This window comes from Ovis aries, chromosome 12, assembly GCF_016772045.2.
Source record: "Ovis aries strain OAR_USU_Benz2616 breed Rambouillet chromosome 12, ARS-UI_Ramb_v3.0, whole genome shotgun sequence".
Classification (NCBI taxonomy): domain Eukaryota; kingdom Metazoa; phylum Chordata; class Mammalia; order Artiodactyla; family Bovidae; genus Ovis; species Ovis aries.
This window is the reverse complement of record NC_056065.1, coordinates 6,837,423-6,845,592: the sequence shown is the minus strand read 5'-3', so window position 1 is coordinate 6,845,592 and position 8,170 is coordinate 6,837,423.

The window sequence follows — 8,170 nt, the reverse complement described above, 5'->3', positions numbered from 1 at the left end:
TTGGAAAGATCGAGGGTAGAAGGAAAAGAGCCTCTCATCGGAGGATGAGATGGCTGAATCGTATCACTGATGCAATGAACATGAACTTTGGCAGACTTCGAGAGTTGGTGAGGGACAGAAAGGCGTGGCATGCTGCAGTCCATGAGGTCGCAAAGAGTCAGACATGACTAGGTGACTGAACAACATGGAATCAGGAAAGATAGTACTGATGAACCTACTTGCAGAGCAGCAGTGGAGACACAGACATAGAGAACAGACTTGTGGACACAGATGGGGAATGAGAGGGTGGGAATAATTCACGAAATAGCATGGGAACATTTACATTACCATATGTAAAATAGAGAGCAAGAGGAAATTTGTTGTGAGACAATGGGAGCTCACCCCATTTCTCTGTGACAACCTAGAGGGGTGGGGTGGGGAGGGAAATGGGAGGGGGGCTCAAGAGGGAGAGGACATATGTATACCTGTGGCTGATTCATGTTGATGGATGACAGAAACCAACACAATACTGTAAAGCAGTTATCCTTCAATGAAAAAAAAAATCTAGAAAAAATACATTTGATTTGTGACAGCTTTAGATGTGTGTGTGTGTTAAAATGTATTTAGTCATTTGGCTGTGCTGGATCTCAGTTGCAGCATATGGGATCTAGTTCCCTAATAAGAGATCAAAGCCCAGGCCCCCTGCACTGGAGCATGAAGTTTAGTCAATGGACCACCAAGGTATTCCAGAGAAGTGATAACTTTAACCTTTCTGCTCTATCTCTTCAGGATGCCTGATTCTACTGCCTGATTTTCATAAGAACAGAAAATCAGGATTATGTTGTCTCTTTGTTTTGTCAATGACTCAGGTTACTGTTCTAGTTTCATTGATGGTGGCTTGGTCTACATCAGTGTATACTCTAAGCCTAGCTGTGGCTTAACTGCTATGACACTTGCCTGGATTCATCCTCTTCCAGGGATGCTCTACTTTTCAAAATTTCAACTCTTCCCTTTCCCTTTTAAGATAAAACTCATCTCCCACTGTCATGAATTATGGTTTGTATCCCTTATGTTCACCTTAGACAAGATCTCTTCTTTCCTTTATTCCTCTGTGATTGTTAAAAATTTATCAAAAATATTGAACCCCAATTTCATATCAGAACTCCAACTTCATCTATGTGTGGCTACCTCACTGTGTCTTTACATTCCTATAAGGTGCTGTAGCTTCTTTTAGCTTTGAGACTTATCCCCTCCCCTACTATTCCCTCCGGCCTTCAAACATCCAACACTGTCTTTGACTTTTACAAATCATTAAGTAACTATTTATATTTGACATGTATAAACAGGTGAAAGAATGTTGAGCTTCCTCAAGAAAATAAGGCTAATGGGAAGGAATGCAGAAATTTGTTTCAAAAATGTTTCTACTTGCCTAACATTTTAGTGTGACTTGATAAGATAATGTCTTAAAAAATCTGCAATGAGTTGAATTCTGACATAAACACATGTGCTTGGAAGAGGACTTCAAGTTCAAAAGCAGAATGTTGCTGGGCTGACAGTTTGATTTTGGACTTCAGAGACACCAAGCTGAGAATCCAGCAATGGCCTCTCTCAACTTTTGATCTGCACAGTGGTGAAACATGACCTGGAATTTGCTGTAAATTACCAAGTGTGCGGATATTTGTTATGCAGCAATAAATACTACTATACCACACATGCATCCAGGGGCAGTAAGATAAGTGAAGGAAGAGTAAAAAGGGAGAAGGAAATAGAAAAGGAGGGAAAAGGAGAAAATTCAGTTCACTCTCTCAGTCGTGTCTGACTCTTTGCGACCCATGAGTAGCAGCACGCCTCCCAGTCCATCACCAACTCCTGGAGTTTACTCAAACTCATGTCCATCAAGTCGGTGATGCCATACAGCCATCTCATCCTCTGTCATCCCCTTCTCCTCCTGCCCCCAGTCCCTCCCAGCATCAGAGTCCTTTCCAATGAGTCAACTCTTCACATGAGGTGGCCAAAGTATTGGAGTTCCAGCTTCAGTATCAGTCCTTCCAATGAACACCCAAGACCGATCTCTAGAATGGACTGATTGGATCTCCCTGCAGTCCAAGGGACTCTCAAGAGTCTTCTTCAACACCACAGTTCAAAAGCATCAATTCTTTGGCGCTCAGCCTTCTTCACAGTCCAACTCTCACATCCATACATAACCACTGGAAAAACCATAGCCTTGATTAGACAGACTTTTGTTGGCAAAGTAATGTTTCTGCTTTTTAATATGCTATCTAGGTTGCATGGCAGGATATAATTAAAGCACTTAAAGAGGAAAATCTACAACCACGACTAATGTACCCAGCAATGATCTCATTTAAAATTGACATAGAAATAAAAACCTTTTCAGACAAGAAAAATTTAAGAGAATTCAGTACCATCAAACTAGCTTTACAACAAATGTTAAAGGGACTTATACAGTCAAGAAATACAAGATAAGAAAAAAGATCCCCAAAATCAACCCCCAAAAGTTAGGAAATGGCAACAGGAACATATATACCAATAATTACTTTAAATGTAAATGAATTAAATGCTCCAACCAAAAGGCACAGATTGGCTGAACAGATACAAAAACAAGACAGCAAAAGAGACACAGATGTGTAGAATGGACTTTTGGACTCTGAGGGAGAGGGAGAGGGTGGGATGATTTGGCAGAATGGCATTGAAACATGTATACTATCATGTAAGAAACGAATCGCCAGTCTATGTTTGATACAGGATACAGGATGCTTGGGGCTGGTGCACGGGGATGATCCAGAGAGATATGGGGTGGGTGGTGGGAGGGGGGTTCATGATTGGGAACTCATATACACCCATGGCGGATTCATGTCAATGTATGGTAAAACCAATACAGTAATGTAAAGTAAAATAAAGTAAAAATAAAAATTAAAAAAAAACAAGACCCATTTATACACTGTCTACAAGAAACCCACTTCAGACTTCAAGACACATAGAGACTGAATGTAAGAGGATGGCAAAATACACTCCATGCAAATGGGAAGCAAAAGAAAGCTTGAGTAGCAGTCCTCATATCAGACAAAATAGATCTTAAAATAAGGAAGATTACAAGAGATAAGGAAGAACACTACATAATGATCAAGGGATCAATCCAAGAGGCACACACAAGAATTGCAAATATCTAAGTTGGCTTAAAGCTCAACATTCAGAAAACGAAGATCATGACATCTGGTCCCATCACTTCATGGGAAATAGATGGGGAAACAGTGGAAACAGCATCAGATCTTATTTTGGGGGGCTCCAAAATCAATGCAGATGGTGACTGCAGCCATGAAATTAAAAGACGCTTAATCCTTGGGAGGAAAGTTATGACCAACCTAGATAGCATATTCAAAAGCAGAGACATTACTTTGCCAACAAATGTCTGTCTAGTCAAAGCTGTGGTTTTTCCAGTGGTCATGTATGGATGTGAGAGTTGGACTGTGAAGAAGGCTGAGCAGCGAAGAATTGATGGTTTTGAACTGTGGTGTTGGAGAAGACTCTTGAGAGTCCCTTGGACTGCAAGGAGATACAACTAGTCCATTTTAAAAGAGATCAGTCCTGATGCTAAAGCTGAAATTCCAGTACTTTGGCCACCTCATGTGAAGAGTTGACTCATTGGAAAAGACTCTGATGCTGGGAGGGATTGGGGGCAGGAGGAGAAGGGGATGACAGAGAATGAGATGGCTGGATGGCACCACTGACTCGATGGACATGAGTCTGAGTGAACTCCGGGAGTTGGTGATGGACAGGGAGGCCTGGTGTGCTGTAATTCATGGGGTTGCAAAGAGTCAGACATGACTGAGCAACTGAAGTGCACTGAACTGATGCACCCAACATTACAGCACCTCAGTATATAAGATGAACACTAAGAAACATAAAATGAAAAACTTACAGTAACACAATAATAGCAGGAGATTTTAACATCCCACTTACACCCATGGACAGATCCTCAAAACAGAAAATTAATAAGGAAACACATGTCTCAAATTATAGATTAGATGAGATGGATTTCATTGATATCTTCAGGACATTCCATTCAAATGCAGAAGAATACATCTTCTTCTAAAGTGCACATGGACCATTCTCCAGGATAGGCCACATCTTGGATCACAAATCAAACCTCAGCTAAGTTAAGAAAATTTAAATCATATGAAGCATCTTCTCTGACAACAATGCTATGATACATCAATTATGAGAAAACAAAGTGTAAGAAACACAAACACATGGAGACTAAACAACACATTTCTAAATAACCAACGTGTAACTAAAGAAATAAAAAACGAATTCTAGAAATAAATGACAATGAAAATATGACAACACAAAACCTATGGGATGCCGAGAAAGCAGTTCTGACATGGGAGTTTATAACAATACAATCCTACCTCAAGAAACAAGAAAAACATAACCTAACTCTACACCTGAAACAACTGGAAAAGAAGAAGAAAAAACCCTCAAAATTAGTAGAAGGAAAGAAATCATAAAGATCTGAACAGAAATAAAGGAAAAAGAAATGAAAGAAATAATAGTAAAGTTTAATAAAACTAAAAGTTGGCTCTTTGAAAAGATAAACAAAATTGGCAAACCTTTAGCCAGACTCATCTAGAAAAAAAGAGAGGAGAATCAATTCAACAAAATTAGAAATGGAAAAGGAGAGGTTACAACAGACAATGCAGAAATACAAAGGATTATAAGAGATTGTTATGAACAACTATGTAGCAATAAAATAGATAATCTGGAAGAAATGGACAGATTCTTGGAAGAGTTCAATCTTCCAAGAACCTGAAGAGATAGAAATTGAATCTGGAAGAGATAGAAATTATGAGCAACACAATTTCAAGCACTGAAATTGAAGCTGTGATCAATAATCTCCCAAGAAACAACCATCCAGGACCAGACAGGCTCACAGCAGAATTCTATCAAACATGTAGAGAAGAGCTAATGCCTATATTTCTAAAACTCTTTCAAAAAAATGCAGAGGAAGGAACATTTTAAAATTCATTCTATGAGGCCATCATCAACCTGAAATGAAAACCAGACAAAGACAACACACAAAAAGAAAACTATAGGCCAATATCACTGATGAACATAGATGCAGAAATCCTCAACAAAATTTTAGCAAACAGAATTTAGCAACACACCAACAAGCTCACCATGAACAAGTTGGGTTTATTCCAGGGATGCAAGGATTCTTCAATATGCAGAAATCAATCAATGTGATACACCATATTAACAAACTGAGAGATAAAAACCATATGATTATCTCAATAGATGAAGAAAAGCGTTTGACAAAATTCAGCACAAATTTATGATTAAAACTCTTCAAAAAATAGGCATAGAATTAACCTTCCTCAACATAGTAAGGGCCATACATGATAAGCCTGCAGTAAATATTACTCTCAGTGGTGAAAATGGTGAAAGCATTCCCTCCAAGATCAGGAACAAGACATGGGTGTTCACTTTCACAACTATTATTCAACATCATTTTGGAAGTGCTAGCTATAGCAATCAGAGAAGAAAAAGAAATAAAAGGCATCCAGATCAGAAAAGAAGTAAAGCTCTCACTGTCTGCAGATGACATGATATGGTACATATAAAACCCTAAAGATATTATCAGAAAATTACTAGAGGTAATCACTGAATTTTGCAAAGCTGCAGGATACAAAATCAATACACAGAAATCACTTGCATTTTTATATACTAACAGTGAAAATTCAGAAGAGAAATTAAGGAATCAATCCTGTTCACCATTGCAACAAAAAGCATTAAACATCCAGGAATAAACTTACCTAATAAGACAAAGGAATTGTACACAGAAAAATATAAGGCACTAGTGAAAGAAATCAAAGATGACATAAATAAATGGAGAGATATTCCATGTTCCTGGGTAAGAAGAATCAATATTTCAAAAATGACAATACTACCAAACACAACCTACAGATTCAATGTGACCCCTATCAAATTCTCAATGGCATTTTTCACAGAACTAGAACAAAAATTGTCACAATTCATATGGAAACCAGAAGAACCAGAAAAACCAAAGCAGTCTTGAAGAAGAATGGAGCTGGAGGAATCAACCTTCCTGACTTCAAATTATACTACAAAGCTACAGTCATCAAGACAGTATGGCAGTGGCACAAAAACAGAAATATAAACCAATGGAATAAGATAGAGAGCCCAGAAATAAACACAGACACCTATGGGTAACTTCTTTGTGACAAAATAGGCAAGAATATACAATGGGGCAAAGGCAGCCTCTTCAATATATAGTGCTGAGAAAACTGGACAGCTACATGTAAAAGAATGAAATTAGAACACTCCCTAACACCATACACAAAGATAAAACTCAAAATGGATTAAAGACATAAATGTAAGACCAGAAACTATAAAACTCTTAGAGGAAAACATAGGCAGAACACTTGATGACATAAGTCAAAGCAAGATCCTCTATGAAACACCTCCTGGAGTAATGGAAATAAAAACAAAAGTAAACAAGCGGGACCTGATTAAACTTAAAAGCATTTACACAGCAAAGGAAACTATAAGCAAGGTGAAAAGACAACCCTCAGAATGGGAGAAAATAATAGCAACTGAAACAACTGACAAAGGATTAATTTCCAAAATATACAAGCAGCTCATACAACTCAATAGCAGAAAAACAAACAAACCAATTAAAAAGTGGAAAAAAGACCTAAAGAGACATTTCTCCAAAGAATATATACAGATGCCTAACAAGCATATGAAAAGATGTTCAAAACTGCTCATTATTAAAGAACTGCAAATCAAAACTACAATGACATATCACCTCACACCAGTCAGAATGGCCCTCATAAAAAAGTCTACAAACAATAAATGCTGGAAAGGGTGTGGAAAAAAGGGAACTCTCTTGCACTGATGGTGAGAATGTAAATTGATACAGCCAGTATGGAAGACAGTACCGAGATGCCTTAAAAAAAAAAAAAAAAACTAGGAATAAAATGACCACATTGACCCAGCAATTCCACGCTTAGGCATATACCCTGAGGAAACCAAAACTGAAAGAGATACATGTATCCCACTGTTCACTGCAACACTATTTGCAATAGCTAGAACATGGAAGCAACCTAGATGCCCACTGACAAATGAATGGATAAAGAAGTTGTGGTACATGCACACAATGGAATATTACTCAGCCATAAAAAGGAACATATTTGAGTCAATTCTAATGAGGTGGATGAACCAAGAACCTATTATATGGAGTGAAGTGAGTCAGAAAGAGAAAGATAAATACCGTATTCTAATGCATATATATGGAATCTAGGAAAATGGTACTGAAGAATTTATTTACAGGGAAGCTAAGGAAAAACAGACATAGAGAATAAAATTATGGACATGAGAAGAGGGTAGGAGAGGGTGAGATGTATGGAAAGGGTAACAAGGAAACTTACATTACCATATGTAAAATAGATAGCCAAAGGAAATTTGCTCTATGGCTCAGGAAACTCAAACAGGGGCTCTGTATCAACCTAGAGGAGTGGGATGGGGAGAGAGACGGGAGAGAGCATCAAAAGAGAGGGAATACGTGTATACCTATGGCTGATTCATGTTGAGGTCTGACAGAAAACAGCAGAATTCCCTTAGTTACCCTTCAACAATTCCAGCAATTATCCTTCAACCACAATAACAACAAAAAAAGAATGGCAAAACCAAAGAACATTAAAACTACCACACAATTACACTCATTCCACATGTTAGCAAGGTATTGCTCAAAATCCTTTAAGCTAGGCTTCAACAATATGTGATCTGACAACTTTCAGATGTACAAGCTGGATTTAGAAAAGTCAGAGCAACCAGAGATCAAAATGTCAACATATGCTGTATCACAGAAAAAGCAAGGGAATTCCAGAAATAAACTATCTACTTCTGCTTCATTGACTATGCTAAAGACTTTGACTGTGTGAATAACAACAAACTGTTGAGAATTGTGAGAGATGTAAATACTAGATCACCTTATCTGCCTCCTGAGAAATCTGTATGCAGGTCAAGAAGCATACAGATTAGAAGTGTGCATGGAACAACACACTGGTTCCAAATTGGGAAAGGATTATGTCAAGGCTGTATATTGTCACCCTGCTTATGTAATTTCTATGCAGAGTACATCATGAGAAAT